The following is a 16,740-nucleotide window of genomic DNA, read 5'->3' on the forward strand; positions in this document are numbered from 1 at the left end:
TTACTTTATTATTCATCAAGTTATATGGCTCTTTTCACACTTCTGTAATTCTTCATTACCAGTCAATGGACATCTACTTCATTTCTAATTTTTTGCTATCACAATAAGTGTTGCTACAATATTTTGTTGGATATAGGGGACTTCTTAAGAATGATGTCCTTAAGTTTAGGCTCTAAACATATAGACCTAGTAATGGAATCTCTGGGTCAAAAGTATGGACCTTCAGTCATTTTATTTGCACAATTAAAAATAGCTTTCCCAAATGGTTGCACCTATTCATGTTAGCTCCACCAAAATTATACCATCCTCCCCCAACTCCTCCAATATTTTTTGTCATATTTATCAGTTTTCAGGGTATGAGACCTTGGGGTTGTTTTGATTTGCATTTCTCTTGTTTTTAGTGATTTTAGCATTCTTTTATATAATTGTTAATGATTTGCAATTTTTCTTTTGAAAATTGTTCTTATGCTTTGACCATTCAACTACTGAGAAGTGGCTTTTCACCATACGTATCTATTACTGTAGCTATATTATTTATATCTATAGATATCCAAATCCACATAAATGTATTTATATATGCGTATGCACACATATACACACACTTACATGTACACAAATATGTTAACTGCTTTCACAGCTTGAATTACAAACCTCATCAGAGAAATTTGCTACAAACTTATTTCCCCATTATTCAACCCTTTCCCTTCTTAACCTAGGCCCATTAATTTTATTTGTGTACAGGCTTTTCAGCTTCATATAATCAAAGTTAGCTATTTTGTAATTATTTCTGACTCTTGTATGATTAAGAATCTTTCTCCTACCCATAACTTTTCTTCTAATTTTTAAATATTATGTTCTTTAATATTAAGATCGTATATCCATCAAGAAGGTATTATGGAGTATGATGAAAGATGTTGGTCCAAACCCAATATCTCTGGGACTTGTTTCCAGTTTTCCCAGCAGTTGATGATTAACTACCTAGTTCTTTCCCAAGTAATTTGTGTTTCACAGCTTATCAATCAAAAGTATTGAGTTATACCGCTTCTGCTTTTTTTGAGATCTAGTCTGTTCAATTGACCTTCCCTGTTTTTTAACTAATGCTACTAGTAATAATACTAATATGGTTTTGATGAGTAGTGCTTGACTGTACAGTTTGAGGTCAGAAAGTGCTATTTTGTCATTCCATTTTTGTTTCGACCCATTTTCATCCCTTCTTTTAATATTATAAACAATTTCTTTTTCCACATAAATTTTGTTATTTTATTGAGTTTGACAAAATATCCTTTTGATACTTGATAAAAAATGTAGATTAATTCAAAGTTGATTTTCTTTCTAGTGTTATTGACCTGGTATAACTTGTCTGAGTCTTAAAGCAAACCAGGAATTCTAAAGAGGGATGAGGAAGGAGAGAAGAACATAATCGTAAAGGCATTCCCAGGAAGAAAAAACAAAACAAAACACAATGTTCGGCATACTGAACTGCACAAGGCACTATTGGGATACAGCTATGGCAGCCAAACGTGTCCCAAGCAAAAAGCCCACCACCATCCTTCCAGTGACCCCGATGATCTCAGTTTCAACTTTGATTCCCCACATATCCAATTAGTTGCCATATTTTGTCATTTTAATCTTCCTAGCATCTCCTTTCTTCCTCCTCACGTGTCTATCATCCTGAATCAGCTCCCTCCAACCTCTGACCTGGATTATTAAAATAATCACTTAATTAATTAGTCTCTCTGCTTCAAATCTCTCCACTCACACTTTAATCTCTTTCCTCTGGGATGGAGAGTGGGTATGGTCACTGTCATGAATGCTATGACCATACTGACTGATTCATGGTTCCAGATTCATTCATTTCTTGGAAGAAACCGCTGGACCACATATAAAGCAGGATGGTGTAGTGACAAGGATTAGAAATTAGGTTTTGGTTTCAAGTTTGGATCATCTGTATAACCTTGAGCGAGTTGACTTTTTTAGGGGCTAGCTTCCAAGCTCAGTTAATTTATGCACAGTGTCAAGTGAAAATATCACAGAAAAACTGTTGTTTTTATCTAGCTCCTCAGAAACCCATTGTTGAATAAGGAAGTGATTTTCTTGCCTCTCCTCCCCTCCCTGAAGGTTGTGGTGGGTGTTATGGGTTATGAGATTCTGTGAAGAAAAAAGTAACCGGAAACTGACTGAGTCCCATGTAGGCTTGGGCAGGACGGGTGGGACCCTGTGAGGAGAAGGAAGGCCCTAGAGCAGCTCATCTGGGCTGAAAAGGTTGAGATGGACCTCCTCTCTTTACAGAGGTAAGAGAATTATAAGTATGGCCAGTCGGTCAGTAAACATTTATAAAGCACCTGCCTGCACTGAGTGAAGCCCTGAGGATATGAATAAGAAAAAAAGGAAACAGTCTCTGCTCTCAAAGAATTTAAAATTGAGGCAGTTAGTGGTGCAGGGGATAGAGCACAGGCCTTGGAAACAGAAGGGCCTGAGTTCAAATGCAGCCTCAGACACTTAACATTTCCTAGCTGTGTGACCCTGGGCAAGTCACTTAACCCCAGCTGCCTCCCAAAAAACAAAAAATAAAATAACAAGAATTAAAATTTCCTGGCCTCTGAAGGGCTGAGAGCCACAGCACCCAAACTTTGGGCAGCTAGCTGTTTCAGGGCCAGAAGTCAGGAAATCTGACCTCAGACACTTAGCCGCTGTGTGATCCCTCTCCTAGTCACTGAGTTTGCCTCAGTTTTCTTATCTGTGAGAGGAGGTAGAGAGGGAAATGGCTAGGTCTTTGTTGAACAAACCCCAAGGCGGCTACAAAGAATCAGAGGCCCCTGAAGTGTCTGAACAACCACCCAAACTTCAGTGAGTCCAGAAGTCTGCCAAAGACTGCACTGGGGCCTCATTTGCACTGACCAAAGCTCCTGGAAAGGAGCCATTCCAAGGGAGTTTAGCAGAGAGAGCTTGAGGTCATCATGCTCCTCAGCTTATTTATGTCCTGCTCGGCTGGGTTTTAGACATCAGCTCCTTCCTGCTTTGTGCACATGGGAGTTGATTCTCCGACCTGCTCCAGGCCAGGGGTTCTGAGCCTTTTTTTGGACCACTCTGCAGCCTAGTTAAGTCTAAGACCCCTTCTCAGAATAATACTTTTAAATCTATACAAAAGAAAATCATATCAAAATGTGAAGAAAATATAAAAATTCTTGGACTCCAAGTTAAGAATACTTGTACCCAAGTCTTTTTTGGAGGATAACAAAGTGCTCAGTGTCACTGGCCAGACCATTCCTTGTCCCCAGGGTAAGAAACATGGGGAATTCTCTGTTGGTCTCACTGCTGTTCCCCTGATATTTCTGGCAATGTCAGATCCAGTGTCCACTGTATTAGACATGCCCTCAGAGAAAGGGGGGTTAAATGCTTCAGGTAAGCAGCTCCTAACTGATCCTGCTGTCACAGATTCTGGGAATACCTACATGAATACCTGTGCTAGCCTTTCTAGGCAATTCTCTCTGTCTCTGTCTCTGTTGTGCGCGCTCTCTCTCTCTCTCTCTCTCTCTCTCTCTCTCTCTCTCTCTCTCTCTGGCTCTCTCTTTCTCGGTCTCTCTGTCTTTCTGTCTTTCTCTCTCTCTATGTTTCTTTAATTCTTCCCCCACTCTACCTCTCTTTCCATCTTTCTCTGCCTTTTGTTGTGTCTCTCTCCTTACTCCTTTCTCTCTTTCTTTCCATCCTACTCTGTTTCTCTCTTTCTTTACTTTCTCTTTCTCTTCCCCCTCTTCTCCATTTCCTCTCTGTTTCTGTCTCTCTCTTTTCTCTCTTCCCTCACCTCTCTGCCTCTTTCTCTTTCCATCTGTCTCTGTCTCTGATCATTCTCTCCAGCTGAAAAAAAGGCCTCAGAGAGGAAGGATATAAAGACTGTCGGGGCTCATTGTGTGAGAGAACCCTTTCAACTTAATTTGTATTGTCCCTGTCTTTCACCTAGCAGCTGCAAAATTATGACAGCCAATTTAGAAAATGCTGTAGCTACTTCAGGCCTCCTTAAATAGCATGGGGTTAATTATGCCTCTCCTGTTATTTCAGAACCAGAATCTACAATAATTCTGCCAAGCTGGGCTATAGAAACTTCAGAGTTTCTTAAGTAAATATATGTTCTTTGGAGCCAGGAAATGTTGTCACTCAGGAGTGAAGCAGCTCTTGTTTTCAAGTATCTTGCCAGTGACAATCTTTGCATTCAGACACAAGTGTTAAATCATTTGGGAGATTGTTTAAAAATGCTTAGAAGACCCATACAATAATCATGCATATAAAAGTGATAATAATGACTAATAGTTATATAGTGCCTATTATGCACCGGACACTGTGTTAAGTGCTTTATCTTTATAACAATCTTGGGATGTAACTGCTATTATCCGAAATTTAGAGTTGAGAAAACTGAGGCAAGCAGAGGTTAAAAAAAAAAAAAAAAGTCTTGCTCAGAGTCACACAGCTAGTAAATTATCTGAAGCTGAATTTGAATACAGTTCTTAACTCCAGGCCCAAGTTTCTACTGTACCACCAAGCTATTCTTGGGACCAGATTCACCTACTCCTAGACTGTGGGACCCTTGGAAAAGCTGCCTGAGGTAAAAGAGACTGTCTTGATTCCTATATATATGTAGTACTACAACTTATAAGAGCCTTTTGATGCATTTGCTTCTCCTAGTCAATCAAATAACACAATCATTAGTTCAGAGCATAGGTATTTAATGAAATAACATAGCCCCAGAAATATCAAAAAAACAAAAAGCAAAACCATTCTTGCATAAACCTGACACAACTCCAACAATTACAAATGCCATCCGTGGAGATTGGACATGCACAGGACTCATAAATGGGGACATACCCAGAGAGACACAGTCATACTTCTAAATATGAAGAGGCATTTATTTATATATGGAACATTTGTGGAGGAGCAACTCGTGCCCCAGCCCTGCAGGCTTAATGACTTCTGCTCTTGGTTGGGCCCCTTTGAGCAAGTACAGTATTTCTGTAATCCTCTCTGCTTCTATTGGGTGTGAATGTGCACTTAAGTGTGTTTGTACTTACAGTCTTACCTCTACTGGGCTTCTCTAGTCTCTCCAGGGCAAGTTATTCCACTAGTTTCATGGGCTTTTCTGAAATGTTCCTGAACATTGACTTCTGCCTCTTGCCTCCTGCACCTACCTCAGTTCCAGTCTCATAGCGTGGGGTGACTGGAAAGCTATTCCCTGATAAAAGCAGACTGAAGTTCTTTAGCAAAACTTATGAGCTGTCACACTTAGCAAAAGCCAGACAAGTTTACTCAGTCTAAAATCTTTTCCTTTAACTCCAAGGTCTGTGGTTGAGATTTCTGCTACTTGTCTGACTTAAGGTTAGAAGTTCCCACAATCCTCTCTAATTCACCATGTAAATGAATTTAAGCTAGGAGAAAAAAAAGACAAGAAAATTTAGCCCAAGTATTCTACCTTTATTGCAATATGCCATTTACTAAATTCTGTAGAAGGGGTTGTATTTTTTTAAAAAAAGTTTTTTTTTTTCCTCAAATATATATGAAAACAATATTTTAACTGTTTGTTTTTTTTTTATTTTGAGTTCAAAATTTTCTTCCTTCCTTCCTCTTTCTCTTCCTCCGTCCTTGAAAAGGCTAGCAATTTGATATAGGTTATATACATGTGCAGTCATGCAAAACATTTCCATATTAGTCATGTTACAAAATAAAACACAGACATGAAAAAGAACAAGAAAAATAAAGAAAATTTTAAAAGTTTGCTTCAATCTGCATTTACATTTCTCTGGAGGCTGATAGCATTTTAAATCATAAATGAAGAATGGGGTTCATATGGATAGATTTTAAATGGATATGGATTTTATATGAATATGAACAGATTTTAATCTGTCTAATATGATTGAATTTTGGGGTTCAGTGAAGTTGGAAGAAGAAAAATATATAGTTTCTAATCTCTAACTGAAACCTAGCATTTCCTTTAATTATTTTAAAATTTTGTTCTGAAAAGAGGTCCATATATTTTACTACAGTGCCAAAAGAAATCTTTGAAAGAAGAACATGAATAATGTCTGCTGACAGAGCATTTTGACCAGTAGAATGTAACTTTCAGTCTCCTTGTGAGATTAATGAAATTAATTTCTCCCTAAAGATTCCAGGAGAACTTTTGCTAAGTCATTCTGGGCTTCTAACCTAGCCTGGAGCCTTCCAGCCCAGGCCTAATTAACAAAGAGACCAGAGAGATGGTTCCAGAGATGAAGAAACAGACTCTGAGAGAAGTGATTTGTTCACAACCACCTAGCTGCAGCAAAGCTAGGACCCTGCTCTCCGATGCGTTTTTTCACACTTTATAATTATCATCATCACCATCACACATGTAGATTTTGTTGTTGATCATCTGTTTCAGTTTTGTCTATCTCTTCAATCTCATTTGAGGTTTTCTTGATAAAGATACTAGAGTGGTTTGTCATTTCCTTCTCTAGCGGATCTAGGCAACAGAAATTAACCAACTCGCTAGAAATTAACTGACACAGCTAATGAGTGTCTGAGGCAGGAATAAACTCAGGTTCAGCAGTCAGGTTGGAAGTCACAGAGACAAGATTCAAATCCAGACCTTTTGACTTCCAGATCTAATGCAAAGCTGCTTAAACTGTAGGTTGTGATTCCATATGCGGTTGTGTAACTGAATGTAATGGTGGCAAAATTATGATTTCTTGTCAGTAAATGTTTGATTTGCACATCTGCTTCGTGTACTTATATACCCGGAGTCACTTAGGTGAATTTCTTGGGTGAAAAGAGGTCCTGAGTGCAGAAAGTACCTGTGTTCCTTCTGCTACTCCACTCAGCCTCCCTTAACTGCAGAGCCAGGGAGGTTTTCTCCCCTATACTTGCATGCCATGAATCTGTTACTCTCAGCATTATTGCATTTAATTACCATTTATTATGCATCCTAACCAACACCACAATGAAGAAAGATAGTAACTCACCCTCAAGGTTGCTGAGCACTGCCCACACCCAGGGGCTGGTTACATTTCTCAGGCTGTAGCTGGACCAGCCTCACTTCAGAAAGACTGAATTTGATGGGCTCTGTTACCTGGGATGACGTGTGAGCCTCCCAAAAAGGACATGAAAACGTATTTCAAATAGCTTGATTTTCTTCATTTGGCACCCAGATGTCATGGGTTTACTGACTCCATGGCCCTATTTTGTTTGCTCATTTTTATTCCTGTCAGACTCTTCATGACTCCATTTGGGGTTTTCTTGGAAAAGATACTGGAATGGTTTTCCATTTCCTTCTCCAGCTCATTTTACAGATGAGAAAACTGATGGAAATAGGGTTAAGTGATTTACTCAGGATCATGTGGCTAGTAAGTATCTGAGGCAGGATTTGAACTCAGGAGGATGATGAGTATTTTTTACTCCAGGGGCAATTGTGAGAACTGGGTTCAAATTCTGATGTGTGCACTTTTTATTTATGGGATCTTGGGCAAGACACATAATCTTCCTTGGAAGTGACTGGAGTCTAGAATGAAGAAAACTTCACTTAAAATCCTTAAATCCAGCTTCATACTCTTATTAGTTGTGTGATCCTAAACAGATTATTTAATCTCTGTCTGCCTCAGTTTCCTCAATTGTAAAATGGACATAATACTCAAAACCTCCCTCCCAAGGTTGTTGTGAGGATCAAATGAAATAATGCTTAGCACAGTGCCTGCAACACAGTAGGCACTTAATAAATGCTTGTTTCCTTCCTTTCTCTCTCTCTATATATGTATATATACATGTTATATATAATTATAGACATATCTAATTCTATATATAATATGTATAATCATATATATAATATATACAATTCTACATAAATATATAAAAAAAGGAGGGTTAGACTTGCTAACTGCTGTGGTCCTTCCAATTCTGAATCTGAGATGATATATTTCTGGTCCAGATGAAAGAATTCTTAATTACAGCTTTGCCCAAATTGCTTTATTTCTGTGTTGTGTAGTGCAGAGAACACTAGGCTAGTTACTAGGTGGCCCAGTATCTAGCTGTGTGGACTCAGCAAAGCTGCTCCCCTTTCTGTCTCTCCATTTCCTTTTCCTTGAAATGAGAGAGCATGACTCATTCATCTCTAAGGCCCCTTGTAGTTCTTGCATTTTATGGTTCTCTAAGCATGTTCCATCAAGGCCTTCATCACTGAAAGTGGCCCCCAGCCCCCTCTATTCAGCCCTAAATCCTCTCCTGAGCTATAATTCCATATCACCTACTGCTTTGGGGAGATTTCAAACTGTGTTCTATGGCCATCTCCCTGATAGACTCAGAGTGAATGTAAATAGCAGTCGTTTCTGTTTGGGCCAGAAACCCTGAGGGTCACAGTGATTGATGATTGAGTCATACATTCATTTATTTTTGAGTAGGTGAAAGAGAACATTCTTTCTTCAGTTTCTACTGAGCTTTAATCACTGAATAATCAGTCAGTCAGATTGAGATCTGTGGAAGATTTAGTTTACAAAGGCCATAGTTTCTCACTGCATCTAAGGCCATCTCCAGTCATCCTGATCTATGTCTGGTTCCTGGACCCAGATGGCTCCGGAGGGAAAAGTGAGGCAGGTGACCTTGCCCAGCCCTTCCTCACTGAAATCCAATTCCGTTGCATGTTATCATGCTCCAGAACAGAACTCTTATTTTTTATCCATACATATGCCTTTTCTAAGCTTCTCTATTTTTTTTTCCAGGCAGTATCAGCATCCTTCTAGTCCCTCAGACTTGTAAACCCTTAGAGTGTCTTTGATTCCTCATTCTCACCCCCACATATACTGTCAGTTACCAAATCTTGTCATGTTTCCCATCATCTATTATGAATATTAGCTTCTCTCCATTCACATAGCTTCAGCCTGATTTTAGCCTCTGTTGTCTGTTACCCAGTTTCTTAAACCATGGTTTGCAACCCCATATGAAGTCTTGTAACAATATGTGGGTTGCAAAATTATGATTTATTATCAGTAAAGGTGTGATTTGCATACTTATTTCATATACATATATACCCAGGGCGATGTAAAAAAGGGGTCTGAATGGAAAAATTTTAAGAAGTCTTGGATGATTGCAATAGCAATTTATTTCCCTTTCTTAATTCTCTTCATACTACAATCCATTTAACCAGTGATATTCCTAAAGCATAGTCTAATCATGTAATACCTTCTCGGGGTGTTTAACATTAGTCTCTCCGGACCAAAGTCTGACATACTTTTAAGCTTAATCTATATTAATATTTTCTCCATCACTTTCTACAGTCTTGTAGATGAAGCCTTGATCTGTAGCATTTGCTGATTTTTGAGGTTTTAAATGCTCACGCTGAAAATCTAATTCTTTGCTCCAGCACACTACTCTAGCTCAATGACTCTGTTTCCTTTAGGATCATATAAATTCTTTAACTTGACATTTAAAGTTTTTCAGCTACTAGGAAGCCTCCCGGGTTGAGAGTAATGGACAGGCCTCAAACCTGTTTTTGGTGAATTAGTGAGTCCACCCCAAGCAAGTGAAGAGTTCCCCTGAGAGAATAGACAGATGATAAGAGTTTGTACAAGGACCACAAAGGTGGCTGAAGCAGGTGATGTGGAGTGCTTAGAGATTGGTCCGACATGGATGATACCAAGTGGGGGTTTGAAAATTGACAGCTGAACAAAGTCAAGTAAGCCAGAAGGTGGAGACAGGTTTAGAGAGTACTCCAAGCATGTGAGAGAGTCACTGAAAATGTATGGAAATGGTAATACAGGCTACTTTGTCTATACTCTTAAAAACTCAAAGAAAAGGACAAAAATATTCATAGTTGCTTTTTTCATGGTGACATAAAATAGGAACATGAGGGGGTTTCTATCTGTTGGAGAATGCCTGAAGAAATTGTGGTATATGATTGTGCTATATTGTGGTATATATTATGCTATAATAATGATAAAGGGTATGGTTTCAGAAAAGCCTGGGAAGATCTGTATGAACTGATGCAGAATAAAGTGAGCAGAATAGAAGTCATAATTAACAGCAATATTTTAAAGATAATCAACTTTGACTTAGTAACTGATCAACACAATGACCAACCATAATTCTAAAGAGATCATGATGAAACATTCAGTCTTCCTTTAGATAGTGAGCTGATGGATTCAGAATGAAAATTGAAGAATATTTTCTTTTTCTTTCCTTTTTTCTTTTTAGATTTAATTAATGGAGGAATTTGCTTTGCTTGTTTATATATATTTGTAATAAGAGGTTTTTTTCTTGACTTTTCAATGGGTGGAGGAGGAAGAGAGAAAAAGGGAGAGAATTTGGAACTAAAAATAAAATTGAATTTCCAAAACAAAAAGAAATTTGTCTTGTATGAGGAACACCAAGGAAGGTCAGTGTCACTGGATCATAAAATGTTTGGAAAGAAATAAAGTGTGAGCAGATTGGGAAGGTAGGTGGGGCCAGATTGTAAAGAATTTTAAAAGCCAAACGATTTTATATTTGAATCTAGAGGTAATTAGGAGCTTCTATAGTTTGATTATTGTGGCAACATCATCAGATCCTGACTTTAGGAAGATCACTTTGGTAACTGAATAAAAAATGGACTAGAATAGAAGAGAACTCAAGAAAAGTTTGAGAGATATAATGTCTGGGTAATTTAGCCATTTTATTAATAATGCCAACCTTATACTAAAAGGATGGTCATTTGACGGTCTCCCTCTTAGACCAAAATCAAGCATGACAGTGGGCCATAGTTTATATGCCCTTCCAAGAATAAGCAGTTTCTGGAGTAGTAATCAAGTCTTGTTGGGTTGGACTTTACAAAGAAAAGGGGATTTATTCCAGTGAGGATCTGAGAGTGAAGTTTTCACAGAGACTATCTCTATACCCTGACATCCCCAGCCTTGGGCAATATAGATAAAAGCCCCTTCTCTACCCAGGATTGACTGAAAGAAATCAACCTTTGACTAGAGGTTCCTTGTAAGGTTGGAGGTGGGGATGGATAGAAAAGTTTAGTTCAACCTTCAGAAACTGAGGTCTTGAAATGAAGATACAGAAAAGGGGAAATGGTGAATATCCCCATTGGTTATTAGTAATCATTTCTCTTCCATGAAGTGATGAGAGTCTACACCAGAGTGAAGGCTGTGTCCCAGAAAACCAAGGAGCAAATATGAGAAGTAGAATCGATCAGATTTTGCAACAAATCGGATATGGGGGTGGGTGTGGGGGAGGGAGAGTGAGGAGTCAAGGATAATATCTAGTTATGAGCCTGAGTGACTAAGATATTAGTACCCTCAACAATAAATAATAGGGGAGTTAGGAAGAGGAGAAGTTATAGGAGAAAAGACAATTATTTCAGTTTTGGACATGTCAAGATGTCCATAGGCACCTGCAATTTCAAGACTGGAGTATAGGAGAGAAGAGAAGGCTGGACAAATTTTTATGAGAATTATCTGCCTAAAGATAATTTTCAAATCTATAGGAACTGATGTGCTGAAGAAAAATGAAATAAAGAGAGAAAAGGACACAGTATAGAGTCTTGGGAGAGTTAGCAGGTTTGACCTAAATGAAGATCCAGGAAGAGACTAAGATGGAGCAGTCATGGGGCAGCTAAGTGGTACAGTGGATAGAGCACCAGGCCTGGAGTCATGAGAACCTGAATTCAAATTTAGCCTCAGACACTTTGGTAAGTGATCTTGTGTAAGTCATTTAGTCCTCTTTTTTTTTTTTTTTTTTAAAGGAGTAAGAATCATAGAAGTCAGATAGGTAGAAGAATGATAGCAATATCACAGAAACTTAAGACAATTTTAAGAAGGTGAACAAGTGTCAAAAGTGTCAGTGAGGTTAAAAAAAGGGTTAAAATTGAGAAAAGGCCATTGGAATTGGCAGTTAAAAGATATTGCTAATTTTGGAGAGAGTGGTTTCAGTCAAATGATGACTCCCAGACTGGGAGAGTGAAAAGGAAGGAAGCAGAGGCAATGATTGTAGACAGTCTTCTCAAACAGTTTAGCCATGAAAGGGAGGAGGCATAGGACAGTATCTTATAGAGAGGATTGGGTCAACTAGAATAGGGAAGCTCTCCATCCCCCTAACCCTCTGAAACCTTTGCTCCATATTTTACATAGGATTATAAAGAAAACTGATGATGTTAAAATAAAGATAGAATTTTTCCCATCCAAGTTCATTGCCCCCCATCTTAATAGCCTTGGACCTAGAGGAAGACCTTTTACTATATAAGACTTGTTTTTGGGAGGCCATGAACAAAGACTAGTACAGACTGAAAAAGCATGAAGGGTTGTAATCTGCTCCATTAGAATCAGGGCTCACAAAGATGAGATCATGAATCCATTGACATACAGAGATATTTAAGGTACTTTCTTAACCTAAGGCTGATGTCAGAGAGAGCAATCTCTGAGTACCCTTCTAGGGAAACATGTATCTTAGGTTTCATTCAATGTGGTATTCCCTAATAGCATTAGATTTTTATATTTTTCTAGAAGGGAAAAAGCAAAGGTAGCCTGTGCCCTTTGGGAGGTTTTTTTTTTGTTTGTTTTTTGTTTTTTGCATTGCAGCTTTATGGCACAGTGCTTTAACACAGTCAGCCATTTAATAAGTGTTTATTGAGTTGAATTAAAATTATTATTGTCTTACATCTGGATTTCTCTTATTTTGGATCTGAGTAGTATTAGTTTGCATAGTTGCATTAATATACTCTTATATTTTAAAAAAAAGTTTATTGGTATCTTTTTATATTAGTTTTTATTTTCAAGTATATCTAGCTCCTCCTCCAGCAAACCATTCTTCAAAAAAAAAAAAAAAAGATCAAAAAGGAGAATGAAAAAAGTGGTTTAGCCAGAATACCAACCCATCAGCCAAGTTTGACAATGTTAGGTGTTCCAAACCCAAACCTCTGCAAAGAAAGTGATTTTTAAAAAATTGATCTCTTTCTAGGGACCAGGTTTGGTCATTAAAATGAGAGTTTACTATTTTCTTTTTTGTTCTTTTATATGTTTATATTATAAAACTCATTGTGTATATTGTGTATTGTTTCACATTACTTTATGTGGTTGTGTTTTTCACCCCCTTATCTGTCATCTTATAATACCAGAATATTCTATTGCATTCACAGGTGGTAGTTGGCTTAACCATTCTTCCAAAAGATGGGATTCTATTTTGTTTCTACTACTCTATTAACATAAAAAGTGTTTGAAAAGTTCATATTTTTAAAATAAAGGTTCTAACATTTTTTGGTAAGATGGACCCCCTGTAGCAGCCTGGTGGACTTTGTGGACCCCTTCTCAAAATAGTGTTTTTAAATGCATAAAATAAAATGCATAGGATTATAGAGGAAACAAATTATGTTGAAAAGAAGTTCAAGAACTCCTTTTTAAATGGGGCAGAAAAAGGAAGATGGGCAAGTTTTCTTGACTCACTATGGATTGAGCAGGAAGCTTTTCATTCAGGATCTAACAATGGCTACCTGGGTGGAACAGGCATAAGACTTGGACTTTAGAGAACCTAAATCTAAATTCTTTTTTTTTTAAAAGATATTTATTGATATCTTTTGTTTTTATATCACCTAGATTTCCCCCCTGTATCCCTCTTGCTATTTCATAAAGAACCAGCTTTTATAACAGAGAATTCAGATTCTTCTTCCCAATAGCTGTGTGATCCCGACAACCTGCTTGACCATTCTGGGCCGGTGAAACGAGAAGGCTTGTGTCAGATGCTATTTCTGGTGCCCTTCAGTCCTCCGGCTCTGATTCTCTTCTCTGGCCCCCAGTTTTCCCATGTGTCTTTCCCAGAATTGTTTGGAGGAGACAATTTGTAACGCTGAAGGGCCTGATGCAGATGTGGTATTGCAGTTAAGCAGCCAGACTGGGACTTATGCTGGGGGAAAGGGAATACTGTGATTTCCCGTAGATGGTGGGTACCGGCGCTGTGCCTTTTTCTTCTCCTCCTCTGCACCGCAGTGGTCATCCTTAGTATGTCCCTCTGGCTCAGCATCTATCCCCCTGTTTGTAATTAACGGGCTTTTCTTGGCATAGTCGCTTTGGGTTTGGGTTTTCCGCTGCTCCTTCATCATGGAGGAGGGAACAGCTGGATGGAAAGCGCCGGGCGATTTCTAGTCTCGGGACTAGAGCAGGGAGGCAGTTGCCGCCTCCTTCCTCAGTGTGGGCCGGCAGGTGGTTGGTTGCTGGGTAACGAGCCACGCTGCCAGCAGCTGCAGGCGCACACAGGATTGGGTCTGAGGTCTGGGGATGGCCAGCGTCATGCGGTGGGATTTGAAAAGCGGAGGACTGTGTCTGTGCGTGTGTGGATGTGTGCATGTGTGGACCCGAGGTGCGGGGGGCCGGCTCTCCGCCTGGGCGGCAGCTGTCGGAGGGAAGGCAGCCGGAGCGGGCAGAATGTCTGGAGCTGGCGTCCGGGACTGGAGCCCTCCGCTCGGGAAACCTCCAGGTGGGTGTCAGGCTCCCCTACTTATCGCGCTCGGGGATGGGACCAAAGGGCCGTTTGGGGAAGCTTTCCTTTGAGTTCCTTCTTGGGGGTTCCGACTGGTTTCTTCCGAGAAGCGAGGATTTTGTGGACTGCTGCCCACTCACTGGGTACCGATAGCCATTGCTACTCAGTGACCTTGGCGATTAACCTTGTGTAACTCAGTTTACTTCTTTTGCTGGCCCTGCCACCCTCCAGGGACGGGGAGAATGCCAGTTGGGAGATTACACTAGAGGCTATTGGAAGAGTTAAAAGTGTAAAGCCCTTTTATCTTCCAGGTTCCTAAAGGGGATTTCATGAATTCTCTGCGGGGAAGGGGGAAAACTGAGTCGCCAAAACCATGCTTCTTCTCATTTGACTTACACCCCTCCCTAAAGCAGAATCTGGGCCATTCAGGAAGACTTTTATTTTTATTTTTTAAAATATTAATGTCTTTTAGAATTGAAAGTAGCCTTGTTTTGAGTGTATGACAGGCTGAAGGGAGGCTTAGAGGGAAATTCTCCAGCAGAATGAGTGTTGGAGAGCACTTACTCAACACCATGAGTAATGTCTGTGTGTGTGCATGTGTGCCCACAAAGGAAGAGGGTTGATGAGTAAGCCATTGTTTAGGTTAGGTTGGGCGTTTGGTATTTCTGTACTTATATTTCTGACTTGCCACATTACAAAGGAGGGAGGTGGGTTCAATTCAAGCAACACTTATTAAGCACCTATTGCATGCCAAGAGCCCGCATGAGTCATGAGCTGAAGAAATTGAGCTCAAGAAATTGTATTTTGCCACAAGACATTGAGACATAACAGTGCAAGTTCTGTAGGAGTTTAAAGATGAAAGAGTTGACTTTTAGCTGAGGGGTTAGTGGGAAAAGGGGGGGGAAGAAAAAAGAGGGGAGGGGTCATTAAGGAAGTAATCACTAAACTGCCACAGAGGCAGCCAGGTAGAGTTATAGATGAGCTGCCCATCATTAGGAAGGCTGGGTTCAGTTTCTGTCCCTGATACCAGTTGTGGGACCCTGGGCAAGACTCTTAAGTGTAGGGCCCCAGGCACCTCTCTAAGGCTCTAAATTCCATCCTAACTATGATGAGTTCCCTCCTGTGGCAATATACTAGGGCTAAACTAAGAATGAAGAAATTTTCAGCAGGCAGAAATGGGAGAATATTAAACTTATCTGTGCCCTCAAAGAAATAAAAAGGGAAAATAACATAAATATAGAGAAATTAAAAAAAATTTATCCGGAGCTGAAATTTTACTGATAAATGACAATGTCTCCAAAGTGGAGGCGAGGGCCCTTAAGGGGGAGCATAGAATATCCCAAGCCCCAAGGAGTGTGTGATCCACCAGACTTTGGAAAGATGATTGGCATCCTGTCCTGTGCTTTAGAACTAATTCTAGACTTGCCTCTAACAGAATTATTCCATCCCCTTCATTATTCCCACACTGTGCCCCCTTCCATTGCTGACCCAGGTGTGGGCTCCTCAGGGCAGTTATAACCCAAACAAAATCAGCCACCCACTAAAGCTATAAATGCAAAATTCTTACCCTGCCCTTGTCATCCTACCTCCTGATTCCCAGATCATTTTGCAAGTGCTGCAGCCAGGGCTTAGTTCTACCTACTGACCCTTTACCCGCTCCCCCTGGGTCGGGAGATCATGAGTAGAAATTTCCTTTCCTTTTACACATACACACAGAATTTTTACTTATTTGGTGGGAGAGAATGAAAAACAAAGGATGAGCAGCCACGGATAGGGCTATATTACATTATCTTTCTTTTTAAGAAGCATTTGGTGGCACAGTGTATAGAGTACTAGACCTGGAGTCAGGAAGTTGTTGGTCAATTGGTTTTCAATCATGTCTCATCTGGAGTTTTCTTGGCAAAGATACTGGAGTGCTTCACCATTTCTTTTTTTTTTTTCTTTACAGATGAGGAAACTGAAGCAAACTTTAAGTGATTTGCCCAGGATCACACAGCTAGTAAGTGTCTAAGGCCAGATTATAACTCAGAAGATACATTTTCCCAACTCCAAATCATTGTGCCATAGAGTCAGAAAGACCTGAGTTCAAATACAGCCTGGGAAAATCACTTAAAGTTTTCCTGTTTCCCCAACTGCAAAAGGAGAATAATAGTGGCATCTCCCTTACATGGCTATTGTCAGCTTCAAATGAGATAGTATTTGTTAAAGCACATAGCACAGTGTCTGACACACAGGAGGCACTTTAAAAAAATGCTTATTCTCTTATTTCCTTTTTCCCAAACCCAC

The 16,740-nt window shown here is 39.6% G+C and overlaps 1 protein-coding gene across 4 annotated transcripts in view; it reads left to right on the forward strand.

The window, feature by feature from the left end:
* The window catches only part of GPR68 (G protein-coupled receptor 68), a 45,341-nt gene that overhangs the window by 8,231 nt on the left and 20,370 nt on the right, over positions 1–16,740 (forward strand). The window contains exons 1-2 of one of the 4 annotated variants that reach the window (XM_074289722.1): positions 13,526–14,451; positions 16,403–16,453. The exons of 2 other annotated variants lie outside the window; for them this stretch is intronic. The gene's annotated coding sequence lies outside the window, so the exon portion shown is untranslated. Of the gene's footprint in view, positions 1–13,525; positions 14,452–16,402; positions 16,454–16,740 lie in introns of those variants that run through there. One more of the 4 variants, XM_074289723.1, reaches the window with a different exon arrangement.

The sequence above is a fragment of the Sminthopsis crassicaudata genome, chromosome 2 (genome assembly GCF_048593235.1).
Source record: "Sminthopsis crassicaudata isolate SCR6 chromosome 2, ASM4859323v1, whole genome shotgun sequence".
Lineage (NCBI taxonomy): Eukaryota > Metazoa > Chordata > Mammalia > Dasyuromorphia > Dasyuridae > Sminthopsis > Sminthopsis crassicaudata.